Source organism: Oncorhynchus mykiss, chromosome 30, assembly GCF_057628025.1.
Source record: "Oncorhynchus mykiss isolate SJ-2025 chromosome 30, ASM5762802v1, whole genome shotgun sequence".
NCBI classification, from domain to species: Eukaryota; Metazoa; Chordata; class Actinopteri; order Salmoniformes; family Salmonidae; genus Oncorhynchus; species Oncorhynchus mykiss.
Window position 1 is genome coordinate 315,180 of NC_143051.1, and position 22,307 is coordinate 337,486.

The window sequence follows — 22,307 nt, forward strand, 5'->3', positions numbered from 1 at the left end:
CCAGCCCTCTTTCTCCGTGTCCGACATGAGTAAGACATTTAAACGTGTTAACCCTTGCAAGGCTGCTGGCCCAGACGACATCCCTAGCCATGTCCTCAGAGCATGTGCAGACCAGCTGGTTGGTGTGTTTACAAATATATTCAATCTCTCCCTATCCCAGTCTGCACTCCCCACATGCTTCAAGATGGCCACCATTGTCCTTGTACCCAAGAAGGCAAAGATAACTGAACTAAATGACTATCGCCCCATAGCACTCACTTCTGACATCATGAAGTGCTTTGAGAGGCTAGTCAAGGATCATTTTACCTCCACCTTACCTGCCACTCTAGACCCACTTCAGTTTGCATATCGCCCCAACTGGTCCACAGACGAAGCAATTGCAATCACACTGCACACTGCCCTATCCCATCTGGACAAGAGGAATACCTATGTAAGAATGCTGTTCATTGACTACAGCTCAGCATTCAACACCATAGTACCCTCCAAGCTCATCATCAAGCTGGAGGCCATGGGTCTCAACCCCGCCCTGTGCAAATGGGTCCTGGACTTTTTAACGGCCGCCCCCAGGTGTTTAAGGTAGGAAACAACATCTCCACTTTGCTGACCCTTAACACTGAAGCCTATGAATGGTGCATGCTCAGCCCCCTCCTGTACTCCCTGTTCACCCACGACTTCGTGGTCATGCACAAACTCAATAATCAAGTTTGCAGATGACACAACAGTAGTGGGCCTGATTACCAACAACGATGAGACAGCCTACATGGACGAGGTGAGGGCACTGGGAGTGCGGTGTCAGGAAAACAACCTCTCACTCACCGTCAACAAAATTAAGGAGATGATCATGGACTTCAGGAAACAGCAGCAACTGCACCGCCCTCGACCGCAAGGCTCTCCAGAGGGTGGTGCTGTCTGCACAATGCATCACCGTGGGCAAACTACCTGCCCTCTAAGACACCTACAGCACCCGATGTCACAGGAAGGCCAAAAAGATCATCAAAAACAATAACCACCCGAGCCACTGCCTGTTCACCCCATTTACCATTCAGAAGGTGAGGTCAGTACAGGTGCACCAAAACTGGGACCGAGATACTGAAAAACAGCTTTTATCTCAAGGCCATCAGACTGCTGATGGCCTCAGAAAGGTGTCTGCCTAATTTGAGACTTAAATCCCTGTCCACTTTAATAAATGGATCACTAGTCACTTTTAAACAATGACACCTTAATAATGTTAACTTGTCTTACTCTACTCATCTCATATGTGCACTACTGTTCAAAAGTTTGAGGTCACTTAGACATTTTCTGTCCATTAAAATATAATCAAATTGATCCGAAATACAGTGTAGACATTGTTAATATTGTAAATGACTATTGTAGCTGGAAAAGGCAGATTTTTTAATGGAATATCTACATTGGCGTACAGAGGCACATTATCAGCAACCATCACTCCTGTGTTCCAATGGCACGTTGGGTTAGCCAATCCAAGTTTATAATTTTATAAGGCTAATTGATCATTATAAAACCATTTGCAATCATGTTAGTCAGCTGAAAACTGTTGTTCTGATTAAAGAAGCAATAAAACTGGCCTTCTTAAGACTAGTTGACTATCTGGAGCATCAGCATTTGTAGGTTCGATTACAGGCTCAAAATGGCCAGAAACAAAGAACTTTCTTCTGAAACATGTGAGTCAATTCTTCCTGTGAGAAACAAAGGCTAAAATTTCTAAAATTGCCAAACAACTGAAGATCTCATACAATGCTGTGTACTACTCCCTTCACTGAACATCTCAAACAGGCTTTAACCAGAATAGAAAGAGGAGTGGGAATCCCTGGTGCACAACTGAGCAAGAGGACAAGTGCATTAGAGTGTCTAGTTTGAGAAACAGACGCCTCACAAATCCTCAACTGGCAGCTTCATTAAATAGTACCCGCAAAACACCAGTCTCAACGTCAACAGTGAAGAGGCGACTCCAGGATGCTGGCCCCTCAGTCAACTTAACAGATTTTGCATAGGTCCTCAGATCCTCAAAAGGTTATACAGCTGCAACACCGAGAGCATCCTGACTGGTTGCAGCAAATCAAATCAAATCAAATCAAATCAAATTTTATTTGTCACATACACATGGTTAGCAGATGTTAATGCGAGTGTAGCGAAATGCTTGTACTTCTAGTTCCGACAATGCAGTAATAACAAGTAATCTAAACTAACAATTCCAAAACTACTGTCTTGTACACAGTGTAAGGGGATAAAGAATATGTACATAAGGATATATGAATGAGTGATGGTACAGAGCAGCATAGGCAAGATACAGTAGATGGTATCGAGTACAGTATGTACAAATGAGATGAGTATGTAAACAAAGTGGCATAGTATAGTATAAAGTGGCTAGTGATACATGTATTACATAAGGATACCGTCGATGATATAGAGTACAGTATATACGTATGCATATGAGATGAATAATGTAGGGTAAGTAACATTTATATAAGGTAGCATTGTTTAAAGTGGCTAGTGATATATTTACATCATTTCCCATCAATTCCCATTATTAAAGTGGCTGGAGTTGAGTCAGTGTGTTGGCAGCAGCCACTCAGTGTTAGTGGTGGCTGTTTAACAGTCTGATGGCCTTGAGATAGAAGCTGTTTTTCAGTCTCTCGGTCCCAGCTTTGATGCACCTGTACTGACCTCGCCTTCTGGATGATAGCGGGGTGAACAGGCAGTGGCTCGGGTGGTTGATGTCCTTGATGATCTTTATGGCCTTCTTGTGACATCGGGTGGTGTAGGTGTCCTGGAGGGCAGATAGTTTGCCCGCGGTGATGCGTTGTGCAGACCTCACTACCCTCTGGAGAGCCTTACGGTTGAGGGCGGTGCAGTTGCCATACCAGGCGGTGATACAGCCCGCCAGGATGCTCTCGATTGTGCATCTGTAGAAGTTTGTGAGTGCTTTTGGTGACAAGACAAATTTCTTCAGCCTCCTGAGGTTGAAGAGGCGCTGCTGCGCCTTCTTCACGATGCTGTCTGTGTGAGTGGACCAATTCAGTTTGTCTGTATGCCGAGGAACTTAAAACTTGCTACCCTCTCCACTACTGTTCCATCGATGTGGATAGGGGGGTGTTCCCTCTGCTGTTTCCTGAAGTCCACAATCATCTCCTTAGTTTTGTTGACGTTGAGTGTGAGGTTATTTTCCTGACACCACACTCCGAGGGCCCTCACCTCCTCCCTGTAGGCCGTCTCATCGTTGTTGGTAATCAAGCCTACCACTGTTGTGTCGTCCGCAAACTTGATGATTGAGTTGGAGGCGTGCGTGGCCACGCAGTCGTGGGTGAACAGGGAGTACAGGAGAGGGCTCAGAACGCACCCTTGTGGGGCCCCAGTGTTGAGGATCAGCGGGGAGAAGATGTTGTTGCCTACCCTCACCACCTGGGGGCGGCCCGTCAGGAAGTCCAGTACCCAGTTGCACAGGGCGGGGTCGAGACCCAGGGTCTCGAGCTTGATGACGAGCTTGGAGGGTACTATGGTGTTGAATGCCGAGCTGTAGTCGATGAACAGCATTCTCACATAGGTATTCCTCTTGTCCAGATGGGTTAGGGCAGTGTGCAGTGTGGTTGAGATTGCATCATCTGTGGACCTATTTGGGCGGTAAGCAAATTGGAGTGGGTCTAGGGTGTCAGGTAGGGTGGAGGTGATATGGTCCTTGACTAGTCTCTCAAAGCACTTCATGATGACGGATGTGAGTGCTACGGGGCGGTAGTCGTTTAGCTCAGTTACCTTAGCTTTCTTGGGAACAGGAACAATGGTGGCCCTCTTGAAGCATGTGGGAACAGCAGACTGGTATAGGGATTGATTGAATATGTCCGTAAACACACCGGCCAGCTGGTCTGCGCATGCTCTGAGGGCGCGGCTGGGGATGCCGTCTGGGCCTGCAGCCTTGCGAGGGTTAACACGTTTAAATGTCTTACTCACCTCGGCTGCAGTGAAGGAGAGACCGCATGTTTTCGTTGCAGGCCGTGTCAGTGGCACTGTATTGTCCTCAAAGCGGGCAAAAAAGTTATTTAGTCTGCCTGGGAGCAAGACATCCTGGTCCGTGACTGGGCTGGATTTCTTCCTGTAGTCCGTGATTGACTGTAGACCCTGCCACATGCCTCTTGTGTCTGAGCCGTTGAATTGAGATTCTACTTTGTCTCTGTACTGGCGCTTAGCTTGTTTGATAGCCTTGCGGAGGGAATAGCTGCACTGTTTGTATTTGGTCATGTTACCAGACACCTTGCCCTGATTAAAAGCAGTGGTTCGCGCTTTCAGTTTCACACGAATGCTGCCATCAATCCACGGGTTCTGGTTAGGGAATGTTTTAATCGTTGCTATGGGAACGACATCTTCAACGCAAGTTCTAATGAACTCGCACACCGAATCAGCGTATTCGTCAATGTTGTTATCTGACGCAATACGAAACATCTCCCAGTCCACGTGATGGAAGCAGTCTTGGAGTGTGGAGTCAGCTTGGTCGGACAAGCGTTGGACAGACCTCAGCGTGGGAGCCTCTTGTTTTAGTTTCTGTCTGTAGGCAGGGATCAACAAAATGGAGTCGTGGTCAGCACTGCCTGGTACAGCAACTGCTGAGCCTCTGACCGCAAGGCACTACAAAGGGTAGTGCTTACGGCCCAGTACATCACTGGGACTAAACTGCCTGCCATCCAGGACCTCTATACCAGGCAGTGTCAGAGGAAGGACCTAAAAATTGTCAAAGACCCCAGCCACCCCAGTCATAGACTGTTCTCTCTGCTACCACATGGCAAGCGATACCGGACCACCAAGTCTGGGACCAAAATACTTCTCAAATGCTTTTACCCCCAAGCCTTAAGACTCCTGAACAGCTAATCAAATGGCTACCCGGACTATGCTACCAGAGAAAATCAAGTCAGAGTCAAGACCAAGACCGAACGGGGGCGAGACCTAACTCTCCACACAAACCTTTCATTAGCTAGGCTAAACTCTCTACACTCTCCTTACCAACCTGTTTCACTAGCTAGGACTAACTTTCCACTCCCTCCACACCAACCTGTTCCACTAGCTACGCCTAACTCTCCACTCTATCCACACCAATCCGTTTCACTAGTCATGCCTACATCTCCACCCCAACCTGTTTCACTAACTAGGCCAAACTTCCCACACTCTCAACACCAACCTTTCACTAGCCATGCCTAACTCTCCAAACAAACCTGTTTCACTAGCTAGGTCTAACTCTCAACTTTCTACACCAACCTGTTTCACTAGCTACACCCAACTCTCAAAGCTGTTTCACTAGCTAGGAGTAACTTTCCACTTCCTCCACAAAACCTGTTTCACTAGCTAGAACCAACTCTCCACACTAAAATGTTTTACTAACTCTCCACACCAACATGTTTCACTAGCGAAGACTACATCTTCACACTCTCCACACCAACCTGTTTCACTATCTAGGCCTAACACTTCACACTCTCCAAACCAACCTTTCACTAGCCATGCCGAACTCTGCCCACGAACTGTTTCACTAACTATGCCTAGCTCTCCAAACCAACCTGTTTCACTAGCTACACCCAAATCTCAATGCCAACCTGTTTCACTAGCTAGGACTAACTTTGCACTCTCTCCACACCAACCTGTTTCGCTAGCTAGTCCTAACTCTCCACACTAAATGTTTTTACTAACTCTCCACACCAACCTGTTTCACTTTCTAGGCCTAACTCTCATCTCTCTTCACACCAAGCTGTTTCACTATCTAGGCTAAACTATCCAGACCAACATGTTTCACTACCTAAGCCTAACTCTCCAAACCAACCTACTTCACCAGCTAGGCCTAACTCTCCACTCCAACATGTTTCACTAGCTAGGCCTAACCCTCTACTCTCTCCACACCGACCTGCTTCATTAGCTAGGCGTAACTTTCCATTCTCTCCTCAGCAAGTTATGTCACAAGCTAGGCCTAACTCTCCACATAAACACATTCCACCAGCTAGGCCTAACTCTCCACTCTCTCCATATTAACCTGTTTCACTTGCTAGGCCTAATTATTCACAACAGCCTGTATTACTAGCTATGCCTAACTCGCCGCACCAACATGTTTCACTACCTATGATCAACTCTCCACACCAACATGATTCAATAGCTAGGCCTGACTCTCCACACCAACCTGTTTTGATAGCTAGGCCTAAATCTCCACAGTAACATGTTTTACTAGCTAGGCCTTACTTTCCACACCAATGTTTTTAAATAGCTAGGCCTAACTCTCCAGGCTCTCAACACCAACCTGTTTCACTAGATAGGCACATCTATTCACTCTCCACATGCCTACATCTCCACACCAATTTATTTCACAAGCTACACCACTCTCTCCACACCAACCTGTTTCACTACCTAGGATTAGATGGCGCCGGAGAAGAAGGCAGACGTTTTACGTGCCCCCAAACGATTATGTTTTTTTGTTCATTTATTTGCATTGGTTGTAACTTTTTTTTAAACTTATTTTGTACATAATGATGCCACTACTGTCTTTTATGACCGAAAATAACTTCTGGACATCAGGACTGCAATTACTGTCCACGGACTGACAGAATCCTTTTTTTCCTTTAACGAGTCTGACGAGCCCGACGCGAACGATATACTGCTTTCTCGGGAACAGGCCCAGATCCCTGTGATTTGTGTGAAGAGGAGGTGGAGAAAAAGGGGCCAGAGGGCGGGCTGCCTCCTGAGAATTCGTAGGCGATGGAATAAACCCCCACTTCCTTCCATTCTGCTAGCAAACTTGCAATCTTTGGGACATTCAAAACTGTCATATCTGATGCTTCACAGAGACGTGGCTGAAATACAACACTGTCAACATTCAGCTGGCTGGTTTTACGCTGCACTGGCAGGATAGAATAGCGGCGTCTGGTAAGAAATGGGGAGGTGGACAATGTATTTTTGTAAATAACAGCTGGTGCACGATATCTAAGGAAGTCTCAAACTATTGCTAGCTTGAGGTAGAGTATCTCATGATAAACTGTAGACCACACTACCTACCAAGAGAGTTTTCATCAGTATTCTTCGTAGCTGTTTACATACCACCACAGACAGAGGCTGGAACTAAGACAGCATTGACTGAGCTGTGTTCCTCCATAATCAAACAAGATAACGCTCACCGAAAGGCGGCACTCCTAGTGGCCGGGGACTTTACTGCAGGGAAACTTAAATCCGTTTTACCAAATTTCTACCAGCATGTTAAATGTGTAACTAGAGGGGGGGGGGGGACTAGACCACCTTTACTCCACACACAGAGACGTACAAAGCTCTCCCCCACCCTCCATTTGTCAAATCTGACCATAATTCTATCCTCCCGATTCCTGCTTACAAGCCAAAATTAAAGCATGAAGCACCAGTGACTAGATCAATAAAAAAAGTGGTCAGATGAAGAAAATGCTAAGCTACAGGACTGTTTTTCTAGTGCAGACTGGAATATGTTCCGGGATTCCGCCGATGGAATTGAGGAGTACACCACATCAGTCATTGGCTTCATCAATAAGTCCATTGATGATGTCGTCCCCACAGTGACAGTACGTACATACTCCAACCAAAAGCCATGGATTACAGGCAATATCCGCACTGAGCTGAAGGCGTGAGCTACCGCTTTCAAGGAGTGGAACTCTAACCTGGAAGCTTATAAGAAATTCAGCTATGCCATCCGATGAACCATCAAACAGGCAAAGCGTCAATATAGGACTAAGATCGAATCGTACTTCACCGGCTCTGACGCAAGTCAGATGTGGCAGGGCCTGCAAACCATTAAAGACTACAATGGGAAGCCCAGCTTAGAGCTGCCCAGTGACACGAGCCTACCAGACGACCTAAACTACTTCTATGCTCGCTTCGAGGCAAATAACACCGAAACACACATCAGAGCACCAGCTGTTCTGGAAGACTGTGTGATCACGCTCTCCGCAGCCAATGTGAGTAAGACCTTTAAACAGGTCAACATTCACAGGGCCGCAGGGCCAGTCAGATTACCAGAATGTGTACTGCAAGCATGCGCTGACCAACCGGCAAGTGTCTTCACTGACATTTTCAACATCTCCCTGTCTGAGTCTATAATTCCAACATGTTTTAAGCAGACCAACGTAGTGCCTTTTCCCAAGAACACTAAGGTAACCTGCCTAAACAACTACCGATCCTTGGCACTCACGTCATGAAGTGCTTTGAAAGGCTGGTCATGGCTCACATCAACACCATTATCCCAGAAACTGATCCATCACGACTGGTCTGCCGACATAAAAGCACAAAGGGACTACAACAGACTTCTTCCGTCCAAGGCCCTTCTGCTAGCCTGCTATCCCAGGCCCGCTAGCTGTCTGAATCGCCGTCTCCAGCCCGCCCAGCTACTCACTGGACCCAATGATCACTCGGCTACGCATGCCTCTCCTTAATGTCAATATGCCTTGTCCATTGCTGTTTTGGTTAGTGACTATTGTCTTATTTCACTGTAGAGCCTACAGCCCTGCTCAATATGCATTAGCTAAATCTCTTGTCCCACCTCCCACACATGCGGTGACCTCATCTGGTTTAATTGATGTCTCTAGAGACAATACCTCTCTCATCTTCACTCAATGCCTAGGTTTACCTCAACTGCATTCACATCCTTTGTCTGAACATAATGCATTGAATCTATTCTACCGCACCCAGAAACCTGCTCCTTTAACCCTCTGTTCCGAATGCACTAGACAACCAGTTCTTATAGCCTTTAGCCATACCCTTATCCTATTCCTCCTCTGCTCCTCTTGTGACGTAGAGGTTAATCCAGGATCTGCAGTGCCTAGCTCCACTCCTATTCCCCAGGTGCTCTCATTTGATGACTTCTGTAACCGTAAAAGCCTTGTTTTCATGCATGTTAACATTAGAAGCCTCCTCCCTAAGTTTGTTTTATTCACTGCTTTAGCACACTCTGCCAATCCAGATGTCCTAGTCGTGTTTGAATCCTGTCTTAGGAAGGTCACCAAAAACCCTGAAATGTCCATCCCTAACTATAACATTTTCCGACAAATATAGAACTGCCAAAGGGGCAATCTAGAGTTGCAATCTACTGCAGAGATAGCCTGCAGAGTTCTGTCTTACTATCCAGGTCTGTGCCCAAACAATTTGAGCTTCTACTTTTAAAAATCCATCTTTCCAGAAACAAGTCTCTCACCGTTGCCGCTTGCTATAGACCACCTTCTGCCCTCAGCTGTGCCCTGGACACCATGTGAATTGATTGCAACCCCATCTATCTTCAGAGCTCGTGCTGTTCGGTGACCTAAACTGGGACACCCTTAACACCCCGGCCATCCTACCATCTAAGCTTGATGCCCTCAATCTCATACAAATTATCAATGAACCTACCAAGTACAAGCCCAAATTCGTAAACACAGGCACCCTCATAGATATCATCCTAACCAACCTGCCCTCCAAATACACCTCCGCTGTCTTCAACCAGGATCTCAGCGATCACTGCCTCATTGCTTGCGTCCGTAATGGGTCTGCTGTCAAATGACCACCCCTCATCACTGTCAAACGCTCCCTAAAACACTTCAGAGAACGCCTTTCTAACCCACCTGGCCCGGGTATCCTGGAAGGATGGTGACCTCCTTCTGTCAGTAGAAGGCTATTCTGGTTATTCTTTAAAAGTGCTTTCCTCACAATCTTAAATAAGCATGCCCCGTTCAAAAAAAAATCATCCAGGAACAGATATGGTTCACTCCAGACCTGACTGCCCTTGACCAACACAAAAACATCCTGTGGTGTACTGCATTAGAATCGAATAGCCACCGTGATATACAACTTTTCAGGGAAGTTAGGAACCAATATACACAGGCAGCTAGGAATGCAAAGGCTAGCTTTTCCAAACAGAAATTTGCATCCTGCAGCACAAACTCAAAAGGTTTTGGGACACTGTAAAGTCAGTGGCGAATAAGTGCACCTCCTCCCAGCTGCCCACTGCACTGAGGCTAGGAAACACTGTCACCACTGATAAATCCACAATAATTGAGAATTTCGATACAGATTTTTCTTACGGCTGGCCACGCTTTCCACCTGGCCACCCCTACCCTGGTCAACAGCCCTACACCCCCCACAGCAACTTGCCCAAGCCTCCCCCATTTTACCTTCACCCAAATCCAGATAGTTGATGTTCTGAAAGAGCTGCAAAATCTGGACCCCTACAAATCAGCAGGACTAGACAATCTGGACCCTCTCTTTCTAAAATTATAAGCTGAAATTGTTGTAACCCTAATTACTAGCCTGTTCAACTTCTCTTTCGCATCGTCTGAGATTCCCAAGGATTGGAACGCTGCCGCGGTCTTCGAAGAGGGAGTCACTCTAGACCCAAACAGCTACAGACCTATATCTATCCTACCCTGCCTTTCTAAGGTCTTCGAAAGCCAAATTAACTAACAGATCACCGACCATTTAGAATCCCACCGTACCTTCTCCGCTATACAATCTGGTTTCAGAGCTGGTCATGGGTGCACCTCAGCCATGCTCAAGGTCCTAAAAGATATTATAACCTCCATCGATAAGAGACAATACCATGCAGCTGTACTCATCGACCTGGCCAAGGCTTTCAACTCTGTCAATCGTCACATTCTTATCGGCAGGCTCAACAGTCTTGGTTTCTCAAATGACTACTTATCAGACAAAGTTCAGTGTGTCAAATCGGAGGGCCTGTTGTCCAGACCTCTGGCAGTCTCTATGTGGGTGCCACAGGGTTCAATTCTCGGGCCGGCTCTCTTCTCTGTATAAATCAATGATGTCGCTCTTGCTGCTGGTGAGTCTCTGATCCACCTCTATGCAGACGACACCATTCTGTATACTTCTGGCCCTTCTTTGGACACTGTATTAACTAACCTCCAGACGAACTTCAATTCCATACAACTCTCATTCCGTGGCCTCCAACTGCTCTTAAATGCAAGTAAAACTAAATGCATGCTCTTCAACCGATCGCTACCAGCACCTGCCTGCCCGTCCAACATCACTACTCTGGACGGTTCTATGTGGACAACTACAAATACCTAGATGTCTGGTTAGACTGTAAACTCTCCTTCCAGACTCACATTAAACATCTCCAATCCAAAATTAAATCTAGAATCGGCATCCTATTTCGCAACGAAGCATCCTTCACTCACTACCAAACATACCCTCGTAAAGCTGACTATCCTACCAATCCTTGACTTCGGCGATGTCATTTACAAATTAGGTTCCAACACTCTACTCAGCAAATTGGATGCAGTCTATCACAGTGCCATCCGTTTTGTCAACAAAGCCCCAAACACTATCCACCACTGAGAACTGTATGCTCTCGTTGGCTGGCCCTCACTTCATATTAGTCGCCAAACCCACTGGCTCCAGGTCATCTATAAGTCTTTGCTAGTTAATTAAAGCCCCACCTTATCTCAGCTCACTGGTCACCAAAGCAGCACCCACCCGTAGCACGCACACCAGCAGGTATATTTCACTGGTCACCCCCAAAGCCAATTCCTCCTTTGGCCACCTTTCCTTCCAGTTCTCTGCTGCCAATGACTGGAACGAATTGCAAAAATCACTGAAGCTGGAGACTCATATCTCTCTCACTAACTTTATGCACCAGCTGTCAGAGCAGCTCACAGATCACTGCACCTGTACATAGCCCACCTGTACATAGCCCATCTGCCCATTCAACTACCTCATCCCCATATTGTTATTTATTCATTTTTTGCTCCTTTGCACCCCAGTATCTCTACTTGCACATTCATCTTCTGCACATCTATCACTCCAGTCTATTAATCAAGTGTTTAACTGCTAAATTGTAATTATTTATGGCCTATTTATTGCCTCCATTATCTTACCTCATTTCCACACACTGTATTAATACTTTTTTTCTACTGCGTTATTGACTGTGTGTTTTGTTTATTCCATGTATAACTCTGTGTTGTTTGTGTTGCACTGCTTTATCTTGGCCAGGTTGCAGTTGTAAAAGAGAACTTGTTCTCAACTAGCCTATCTGGTTAAATAAAGGTGAAATAAAAAAATACATAAATATAAAAAACTCTAGACCTACTCCAATTTGCATACTGCCCCAACAGATACACAGATGATGCAATCTCTACTGCACTCTACACTGCCCTTTCCCACCTGGACAAAAGGAACACATATGTGAGAATGCTATTCATTGACTACAGCTCAGCGTTCAACACCATAGTGCCCTCAAAGCTCATCACAAAGTTAAGGACCCTGGGACTAAACACCTCCCTCTGCAACTGGATCCTGGACTTCCTGACGGACCGCCCCCCAGGCGGTAAGGGTAAGTAACAACACATCCGCCACGCTGATCACATGAGCCCCTCCGGGGTGCGTGCTCAGTCTGTATTCTTGAATTGTTGCATTTTGTGCTTTGTTGCTCAGTCTGCATGCTACGTCATTCTTGTCCCATGTTGCTCTGCGTGTGCTCACTGCTCAATGATTGTCTGTACTGTTATTGTAATTGTTTTTAATAACCTGCCCAGGGACTGGGGTTGAAAATTAGCCGGCTGGCTAAAACCGGCCCTTTTACTGAAACGTTGATTAATGTGCACTGTCCCTGTAAAAAATGTAAATAAACTCAAACTCCCTGTTCACTCATGACTGCACGGCCAGGCGTGACTTCAACAACATCATTAAGTTTGCCAATGATACAACAGTGTTAGGCCTGATCTCCGACAATGATGAGACAGCCTATAGGGACGAGGTCAGAGACCTGGCCGTGTCGTGCCAGGACAACAACCTCTCCCTCAACGTGATCAAGACAAAGGAGATGCTTGTGGACTACAGGAAAAAGAGGACTGAGCACGCCCCAATTCTCATTGACGGGGCTGTAGTGGAGTAGGTTGAGAGCTTCAAGTTCCTTGGCATCCACATCACCAACAAACTAACATGGTCCAAGCACACCAAGACAGTCGTGAAGAGGGCAAAACAAAACCTATTCCCCAACAGGAGACAGAAAAGATTTGACATGGGTCCTCAGATCCTCAAAAGGTTCTACAGATGAACCATCGAGAGCATCCTGACTGGTTGCATCGCTGCCTGGTATGGCAACTGCTTGGCCTTCGACTTCAAGGCATTACAGAGGGTCGTGCAAATGGCCCAGTACATCACTGGGCCAAGCTTCCTGCCATCCAGGACTTCTATACCAGGCGGTGTCAGAGGAAGGCCCTAAAAATTGTCAAAGCCACCCTAATCATAGACTGTTCTCTCTGCTACCGCACGGCAAGCGGTACCGGAGCGCCAAGTCAAGATCCAAGAGGCTTCTAAACTGCTTCTACCCCCAAGCCATTAGACTCCTGAACATCTAATTAAATGTCCACCCAGACTACTTGCGTTGACCCCCCCCCCCCCCCTTCCTCTTTTACACCGCTGCTACTCTATGTTGTTATCATCTATAGTCACTTTAATAACTCTACCTACATGTATCTCAACTAACCGGCACATTGACTCTGTACCGGTACCCCCCTGTATATAGTCTCGCTATTGTTATTTTACTGCTGTTCTTATCTGTATTTTTTTTTACTGCATTGTTGGTTAGGGGCTCGTAAGTAAGCATTTCACCTATTTGGTGCATGTGACTAATACAATTTGATTTGATTTGATTTGCTTAACTCTCCACACCAACGTGTTTCAATAGCTAGGCCTAACTCTCCACACTCTACACACCAAACTGTTACACTAGTTACTACAAATTTTCCACACCAACCTGTTTGGCTAGCTAGGACTACATTTCCACTCTCTCCACACTACCCTGTTTCATCATCTTCTCTCTTTGCACACCAACCTGTTTCACAATCTAGGCTTAACTCTAAACACTCTCCACACCAACCTGGTTCACTATGAAGAAAACAATTTCACTTTCTCCACCAACCTGTTTCACTAGCTATGACTAACTCTCCATACCAAACTGTTTCACTTGCTAGGCCTAACTCTCCATTCTCTTCACACCAATCTGTCTCCCTAGCCAGGCCTGACACTCTACATCAACGTGTTTCATTAGATAGGCCTAACTCTCCATACAAACCTTTTTTACTAGCTCGGCCTAACTCTAGCACACCAACATTTTTCACGAGCTAGACCTAACTCTCCACACCAACCTGTTTCACTAGCTAGGCAAATATCTTCACTCTCCAAACCAACCTTTTTCACTAGCTAGGCCTAACTCTCCACACTCTCCACACCAATCTTTTTCACCAGCTAGGCCTTACTCTCCACACCAACATGTTACACTAGCTAGGATGAACACTCCACATTCTCCACAACAGCCTATTTCACTAGCCTTGCCTACCTCTATACACCAACCTGTTTCATTAGATAGGCCTAAAACTCTACATCATCCTAGTTCACTAGCTCAGCCTTACATTCCACTCTCCACACCACATTTTATCACAAGCTAGGTCTAACTATCCACTCTCTCCATACAAACCTGTTTCACTAGCTAGGCCTAACTCTCCACACTAACCTGTTTCACTAGCTAGGCCTAACTTTCCGCTCTCCACACCAACATTTTTTTACAAGCTAGGCCAAACAGTTCATACTCGCCAAACCAATCTTTTTCAGCAGCTAGGCTGAGCTCTCCAATCTCTCAACACCAACCTGTTTCACTATCTAGGCATAGCATAGCACTACGCACTCTCCACACCAATGTGTTTCACTAGCTAGTCTTAATTCACCACACAAACCATGTTTAAACTAGTTAGGTTCAACACTCAATGCTCTACACACCAACCTGTTTCACTAGTTAGCCCTAACTCTCCACACCATCCTGTTTCACTTGCTAAGACGAACACTCCACTTTCTCCACACCAACCTGTTTCTCTACCTATTCTTAACTTTCCACACAAACCTGTTTAACACTCCACAAACTGCACACCGAGCTGTTTCACTAAATACACCTAACTCTCCACACACTGCACACCAACCTGTTTCATTAGATCGGCCTAAATCTCCACCCAACCTGTTTTATTAGATAAGCTTAATTTTCCACACCTACCTGGTTCACTAGCTAGGTCTAACTCTCAACTCTTTACACCACCCTCTTTCACTAGCTATACCTAACTCTCCACTCACTCCACCCCAACCTGTTTCACTAGCTAGGCTGAACTCTCTACACTCTCAACACCAACCTGTTTCACTAGCCTTGCCTAATTTTCCAAACCAACTTGTTTCATTAGCTAGGTCTAACTTCCTAAACCAACCTGTTTCATTAGCTAGGTCTAACTTTCCACACCAACCTGTTTCACAAGCTAGGCCGAGAACTACACCAACCTGGTTCACTAGCTAGGCCTAACTTTTCACTCTTCACGCCATCCTGGTCGCATCTCTGGTAACCTAACTGATAGAATGTACAACCACCCGGCTTGGGTAGCATCCCTAGGTTGTGTTGGGACAATATCTCGTGGAAAGAATGAATAAATTCATCAAAACAACGTTTTCAATGAAAATACGTCAATCATTATTTGAATATGTTGGTAACCCGTTGTACAAAAGTAATAATGCCTTCGAAGCCGGTGTTTGGAGGATATATTTGGCATGGTTTGCCTGCCCTTGACTACGTCTTGGGTTTAACAACATCTGTGACTATATAGTCCAAACACCTGCTTCATAGAGATTATTTTATTTTATTTTGAACCCTATTTCACCAGGTAAATTGACTGAGAAAACATTCTCAATTACAGCAACGACCTCGGGAACACAGGGGAGGGGAAGGAAAATGGAAACTGGGGATGATTAGGTGGCCGTGATAGTAGGAAGAACAGATTGGTAATTTACTTCAACACTATACTTCAATATCCACCACTAAAATTCCATTTTTCAACTACACTTTAATATCCAGCACTACACTTTAATATCCACCACAATACTTCAATATCCACCACTACACTTTAATATCCACCACTACACTTCAATATCCATCACTATACCTGAATATCCACCACTATACCTGAATATCCAACACTATACCTGAATATCAACCATTACACTTCAATATCCACCACTACACTTCAATATCCACCACTACACTTCAATATCCACCACTACACTTCAATATCCATCACCATACCTGAATATCCACCACTATACCGGAATATCCACCACTATACCTGAATATCCATCACTACACTTCAATATCCACCACTACACTTCAGTATCCACCACTACACTTCAATATCCACCACTACACTTCAGTATCCAACACTACACTTCAATATTTTCAACTACACTTCAATATCCACCACTACACTTCAATATCCACCACTACACTTCAGTATCCACCACTACACTTCAATATTTTCAACTACACTTCAATATCCACAACTACACTTCAATATCCACCACTATATTTCAAAATGTTCAACTACACTTCAATATCCACCACTACAGTTCAGTATTTTCAACTACACTTCAATATCCACCACTATACTTTAATATCCCACACTATATTTCAATATCCACTACTACACTTCAATATCCACCACTATACCTGAATATCCACCACGATACCTGAATATCCACCGCTACACTTCAATATCCACTACTACACTTCCATATCCACCACTACACTTCAATATCCACCACTACACTTCAATATCCACCACTATACTTTAATATCCACCACTATACCTGAATATCCAACACTACACTTCAATATGTTCAACTACACTTCAATATCCACCACTACACTTCAATATCCCTACCACACTTAAATATCCACCACTACACTTCAATATCCACCACTATACTTCAATATCCACCACTACACTTCAATATTTTCAACTACACTTCAATATCCACCACTACACTTCAATATTTTCAACTACACTTCAATATCCACCACTACACTTCAATATTTTCAACTACACTTCAATATCCACCACTACACTTCAATATCCACCACTATACTTTAATATCCACCACTATACCTGAATATCCAACACTACACTTCAATATTTTCAACTACACTTCAATATCCACCACTACACTTCAATATCCACCACTACACTTAAAAATCCACCACTACACTTCAATATCCACCACTATACTTCAATATCCACCACTACACTTCAATATTTTCAACTACACTTCAATATCCACCACTACACTTCAATATTTTCAACTACACTTAAATATTCACCACTACACTTCAATATCCACCACTACACTTCAATATCCACCACTATACTTCAATATCCACCACTACACTTCAATATCCACCACTACACTTCAATATCCACCACCATACTTTAATATCCACCACTAGACTTTAGATCCAGAAAAGCACGGAGTATAGAAATATACCCTCAAACAACCATCCTACATCTTGAAACATCAGCTGCTACCACTGAACATCAATACTCAACCTAATCTCATCATAAATTGCCTCAATTACTCTTACACTATATTGCCAAAAGTATCTGGACACCTGGTTGTCGAACATCTCATTCCAAAATCATGGTCATTAATCGGTCCTCCCTTTGCTGCTATAACAGCCTTCACTCTCGTGGGAAAGCTTTCCACTAGATGTTGGAACATTGTTGCAGGGACTTGCTTCCATTCAGCCACGAGCATTAGTTAGGTCCAATGGCGGTGAGCTTCACAACACTCCAGCCAATGCTTTAGCATTGTGCGTGGTGATCTTAGGCTTGTGTGCGGCAGCTTGGCCATGGAAACCCATTTTATGAGCTCCCGACAAACAATTATTGTGCTGACATTGCTTCCAGAGACAGCTTAGTACTCAATAGTGAGTGTTGCAACCGAGGACAGACGATTTTTACACGCTACACACTTTAGCATTTAGCAAGTCCCGTTCTGTGAGCTTTTGTGGTCTACCACTTCGCGGCTGAGCCGTTGTTGCTCCTAGACTTTCTTACTTCACAATAACAGCACTCACAGTTGACCGAGGCACCTCCAGCAGGGCAGATATTTTAAGAACTGACTTGTTGGAAATGTGGTATCCTATGACGCTGCCACATTGAAAGTCACTGAGCTCTTCAGTAAGGCCATTCTACTGCCAATGTTTGTCTATGGAGATTGCATGGCTGTGTGGTCGAATTTATACATCTGTCAGAAAGGGGTGTGGCTGAAATAGCTGAATCCAGTCATTTGAAGGGGTGTCCACACACATTTGCATATATAGTGTATGAAGGGGTGTCCACATACTTCTGTATATATAGTGTATGAAGGGGTGTCCACATACTTCTGTATATATAGTGTATGAAGGGGTGTCCACATACTTCTGTATATATAGTGTATGAAGGGGTGTCCACATACTTCTGTATATGTTGTGTATGAAGGGGTGTCCACATACCTCTGTATATATAGTGTATGAAGGGGTGTCAACAAACTTCTGAATATATAGTGTATGAATGGGTGTCCACATACTTCTGTATATATAGTGTATGAAGGGGTGTCCACATACTTCTGTATATGTAGTGTATGAAGGGGTGTCCACATACCTCTGTATATATAGTGTATGAAGGGGTGTCAACAAACTTCTGAATATATAGTGTATGAATGGGTGTCCACATACTTCTGTATATATAGTGTATGAAGGGGTGTCCACATACCTCTGTATATATAGTGTATGAAGGGGTGTCAACAAACTTCTGAATATATAGTGTATGAATGGGTGTCCACATACTTCTGTATATATAGTGTATGAAGGGGTGTCCACATACTTCTGTATATGTAGTGTATGAATGGGTGTCCACATACCTCTGTATATATAGTGTATGAAGGGGTGTCAACAAACTTCTGAATATATAGTGTATGAATGGGTGTCCACATACTTCTGTATATATAGTGTATGAAGGGGTGTCCACATACCTCTGTATATATGTGTATGTCCATCAACCAAGTATGTCAAGTCTGTTGACATACAGGAAGTTTTTGTCAAATGTGACAAATCCTGACAGGTATGTCTACTCAATATAAACACATTAATCAACATTACCCCTTTAAAATGAGGTAGTGAGTGGTCCTGGGCCTGTGTGGGCCTAACCCTGTAGTGAGTGGTCCTGGGCCTGTGTGGGCCTAACCCTGTAGTGAGTGGTCCTGGGCCTGTGTGGGCCTAACCCTGTAGTGAGTGGTCCTGGGCCTGTGTGGGCCATACCCTGTAGTGAGTGGTCCTGGGCCTGTGTGGGCCTAACCCTGTAGTGAGTGGTCCTGGGCCTGTGTGGGCCTAACCCTGTAGTGAGTGGTCCTGGGCCTGTGTGGGCCATACCCTGTAGTGAGTGGTCCTGGGCCTGTGTGGGCCTTACCCTGTAGTGAGTGGTCCTGGGCCTGTGTGGGCCTTACCCTGTAGTGAGTGGTCCTGGGCCTGTTTTTGCCTAACCCTGTGCCCAATAATGTTTGTACCCTGTGCTGCTGCCATGTTATGTTGCTACCATGTTGTTGTCCTGTTGTGTTGATACCATGTTGTTGTCTTGTTGTGTTGCTACCATGTTGTTGTCATGTTGTGTTGCTACCATATTGTTGTCCTGTTGTGTTGCTACCATGTTGTTGTCCTGTTGTGTTGCTACCATGCTGTGTTGCTACCATGTTGTCATGTTGTGTTGCTACCATGATGTCATGTTGTGTTGCTACCATGCTGTGTTGTTACCATGTTGTAGTTATGTTGTGTTGCTACCATGTTGTAGTTATGTTGTTTTGCTACCATGTTGTCATGTTGTGTTGCTACCATGCTGTGTTGCTACCATGTTGTTGTCATGTTGTGTTGCTACCATGCTGTGTTGCTACCATGTTGTTGTCATGTTGTGTTGCTATCATATTGTTGTCCTGTTGTGTTACTACCATGTTGTTGTCCTGTTGTGTTGCTACCATGTTGTCATGTTGTGTTGCTACCATGATGTCATGTTTTGTCGCTACCATGCTGTGTTGCTACCATGTTGTAGTTATGTTGTGTTGCTACCATGTTGTAGTTATGTTGTTTTGCTACCATGTTGTCATGTTGTGTTGCTACCATGATGTCATGTTTTGTCGCTACCATGCTGTGTTGCTACCATGTTGTAGTTATGTTGTGTTGCTACCATGTTGTAGTTATGTTGTTTTGCTACCATGTTGTCATGTTGTGTTGCTACCATGATGTCATGTTGTGTTGCTACCATGCTGTGTTGTCATGTGTTGCTGCCATGCTATGTTGTTGTCTTAGGTCTCTCTTTATGTAGTGTTGTGTTGTCTCTCTTGTCATGATGTATTTTTTTGTCCTATATTTTTATTAAATGTATTTTTAATCCCAGCCCCCGTTCCCCGCAGGAGGCCTTTTGCCTTTTGGTAGGCCGCCGTTGTAAATAAGAATTTGTTCTTAACTGACTTGCCTAATTAAATAAAATTACAAATAAAAAACTAATTTCCACAGCGTCCTCCCAGTGTGGTCTATAATCCGTCTTTGTTGCTCCGCCCCTTTAACACCCGGCCTGGCCAGTTGGACTTTCCCAAAGCTGCTTTACTGTCCAACAGCCAAACTAGGGAGAACGACACAGCGGAACATCAAATCTACACACATACAGAGAGAACACACAGAAACCTCCTCTTTCTGTCCCCCAATACTCACAGAGATGGCTGAGCCGTACCCCATGGAGGGGGCAATATAGGGCCGCTTCAACACCGTCTCCTGCAGAACGCTGTCGCTGCTTCCCCCTGCTCTTTGTGCTCTTTGAAAGGGAGTTCATGCCTTATAATAACATACAGTAATTATTTATTCTGGTAAACCGGCTCAAACACTCTGCCACAGAACTACAGGAAGTTTCCCTTAGACTGCTGCCTGTCAGGCCTGACCTCTCTCTCTCTCTCTCTCTCTCTCTCTCTCGCTCTCTCTCTGTGCCTCTCTTTCTCTTTCTCTTTCTCTTTCTCTTTCTCTTTCTCTCTGTCTCTCTGTCTCTCCTCCTGGTCTCTATTATGTATAATATCCACAGGGTTTCAGAGAAGAACCAAGTCAACAGGTCGTGGGAAGGAGCCCAAGCACACCAAGAAGTCTGGATTTTGGTTTCAAATTGCAATGATCCCGCGTAGTTAATCCAAATGAATTCCAAATCAGGAATTCCAGAGCCAACCAATAGCCAAGCGATGCAGAGGTTCCTTATGTCTCATAATGATGATTTATCTTCAATGCCAGAGCCTAACCAAAAGAAAAATCAGTATTCCATAGGTCTGAGAAAGCCATTCACCACCATTTTCCTTGTGTTAACTCAGTAAGCAGTGGTATCCGCTACAACCTCTCTCAAGGGTTGTCGGACTGCTGTCTCCTCAGGAAAGAAGGAGGGAGTTAGTCGGCTCACCACCAATCACTTCCAGTTAAGCTCTGTTCAGATGGCATTTGCCCAACGACATCTGATGACGACTTAAGCTGGTCAGAGTTAGATATTGAGTTCCTTGTCTTGTCTACTGAAACTGTAGGGTTAGAGCCTTGTCTTGTCTATTGTACTGTAGGGTTAGAGCCTTGTCTTGTCTACTGTACTGTAGGGTTAGAGCCTTGTCTTGTCTATTGTACTGTAGTGTTAGAGCTTTGTCCTGTCTACTGTACTGTAGGGTTAGAGCCTTGTCTTGTCTATTGTACTGTAGGGTTAGGGCATTGTCTTGTCTATTGTACTCTAGTGTTAGAGCCTTGTCTTGTCTATTGTACTGTAGGGTTAGAGCCTTGTCTTGCCTACTGTACTGTAGGGTTAGAGCCTTGTCTTGTCTACTGTACTATAGGGTTAGAGCCTTGTCTTGTCTATTGTACTGTACTGTAGGGTTAGAGCATTGTCTTGTCTATTGTACTGTAGTGTTAGAGCCTTGTCTTGTCTATTGTACTGTAGGGTTAGAGCCTTGTCTTGTCTACTGTACTGTAGGGTTAGAGCCTTGTCTTGTCTACTGTACTATAGGGTTAGAGCCTTGTCTTGTCTACTGTACTATAGGGTTAGAGCCTTGTCTTGTCTACTGTACTATAGGGTTAGGGCCTTGTCTTGTCTATTGTACTGTAGGGTTAGAGCCTTGTCTTGTCTACTGTACTTTAGGTTTAAAGCCTTGTCTTGTCTATTGAACTGTAGGGTTACGGCCTTGTCTTGTCTACTGTATTGTACTGTAGGGTTAGAGCCTTGTCCTGTCTACTGTACTATAGGGTTAGAGCCTTGTGTTGTCTACTCTACTGTACTGTAGGGGTAGAGCCTTGTCTTGTCTACTGCATTGTACTGTAGGGTTAGAGCCTTGTCTTGTCTACTGTACTCTAGGGTTAGAGCCTTGTCTTGTCTACTGTAATGTAGGGTTAGGGCCTTGTCTTGTCTACTGTACTGTAGGGT

The 22,307-nt window shown here is 44.8% G+C and overlaps 1 protein-coding gene across 2 annotated transcripts in view; it reads right to left on the reverse strand.

The window, feature by feature from the left end:
- The window catches only part of LOC110489349 (regulating synaptic membrane exocytosis protein 2), a 263,080-nt gene extending 241,747 nt beyond the window's left edge, over positions 1 to 21,333 (reverse strand). For both annotated transcript variants that reach the window (XM_090228498.1, XM_090228499.1), the window contains exon 1: positions 20,585 to 21,333. The gene's annotated coding sequence lies outside the window, so the exon portion shown is untranslated. The remainder of the gene's footprint in view (positions 1 to 20,584) is intronic.
- Positions 21,334 to 22,307: the final 974 nt, after the last annotated feature.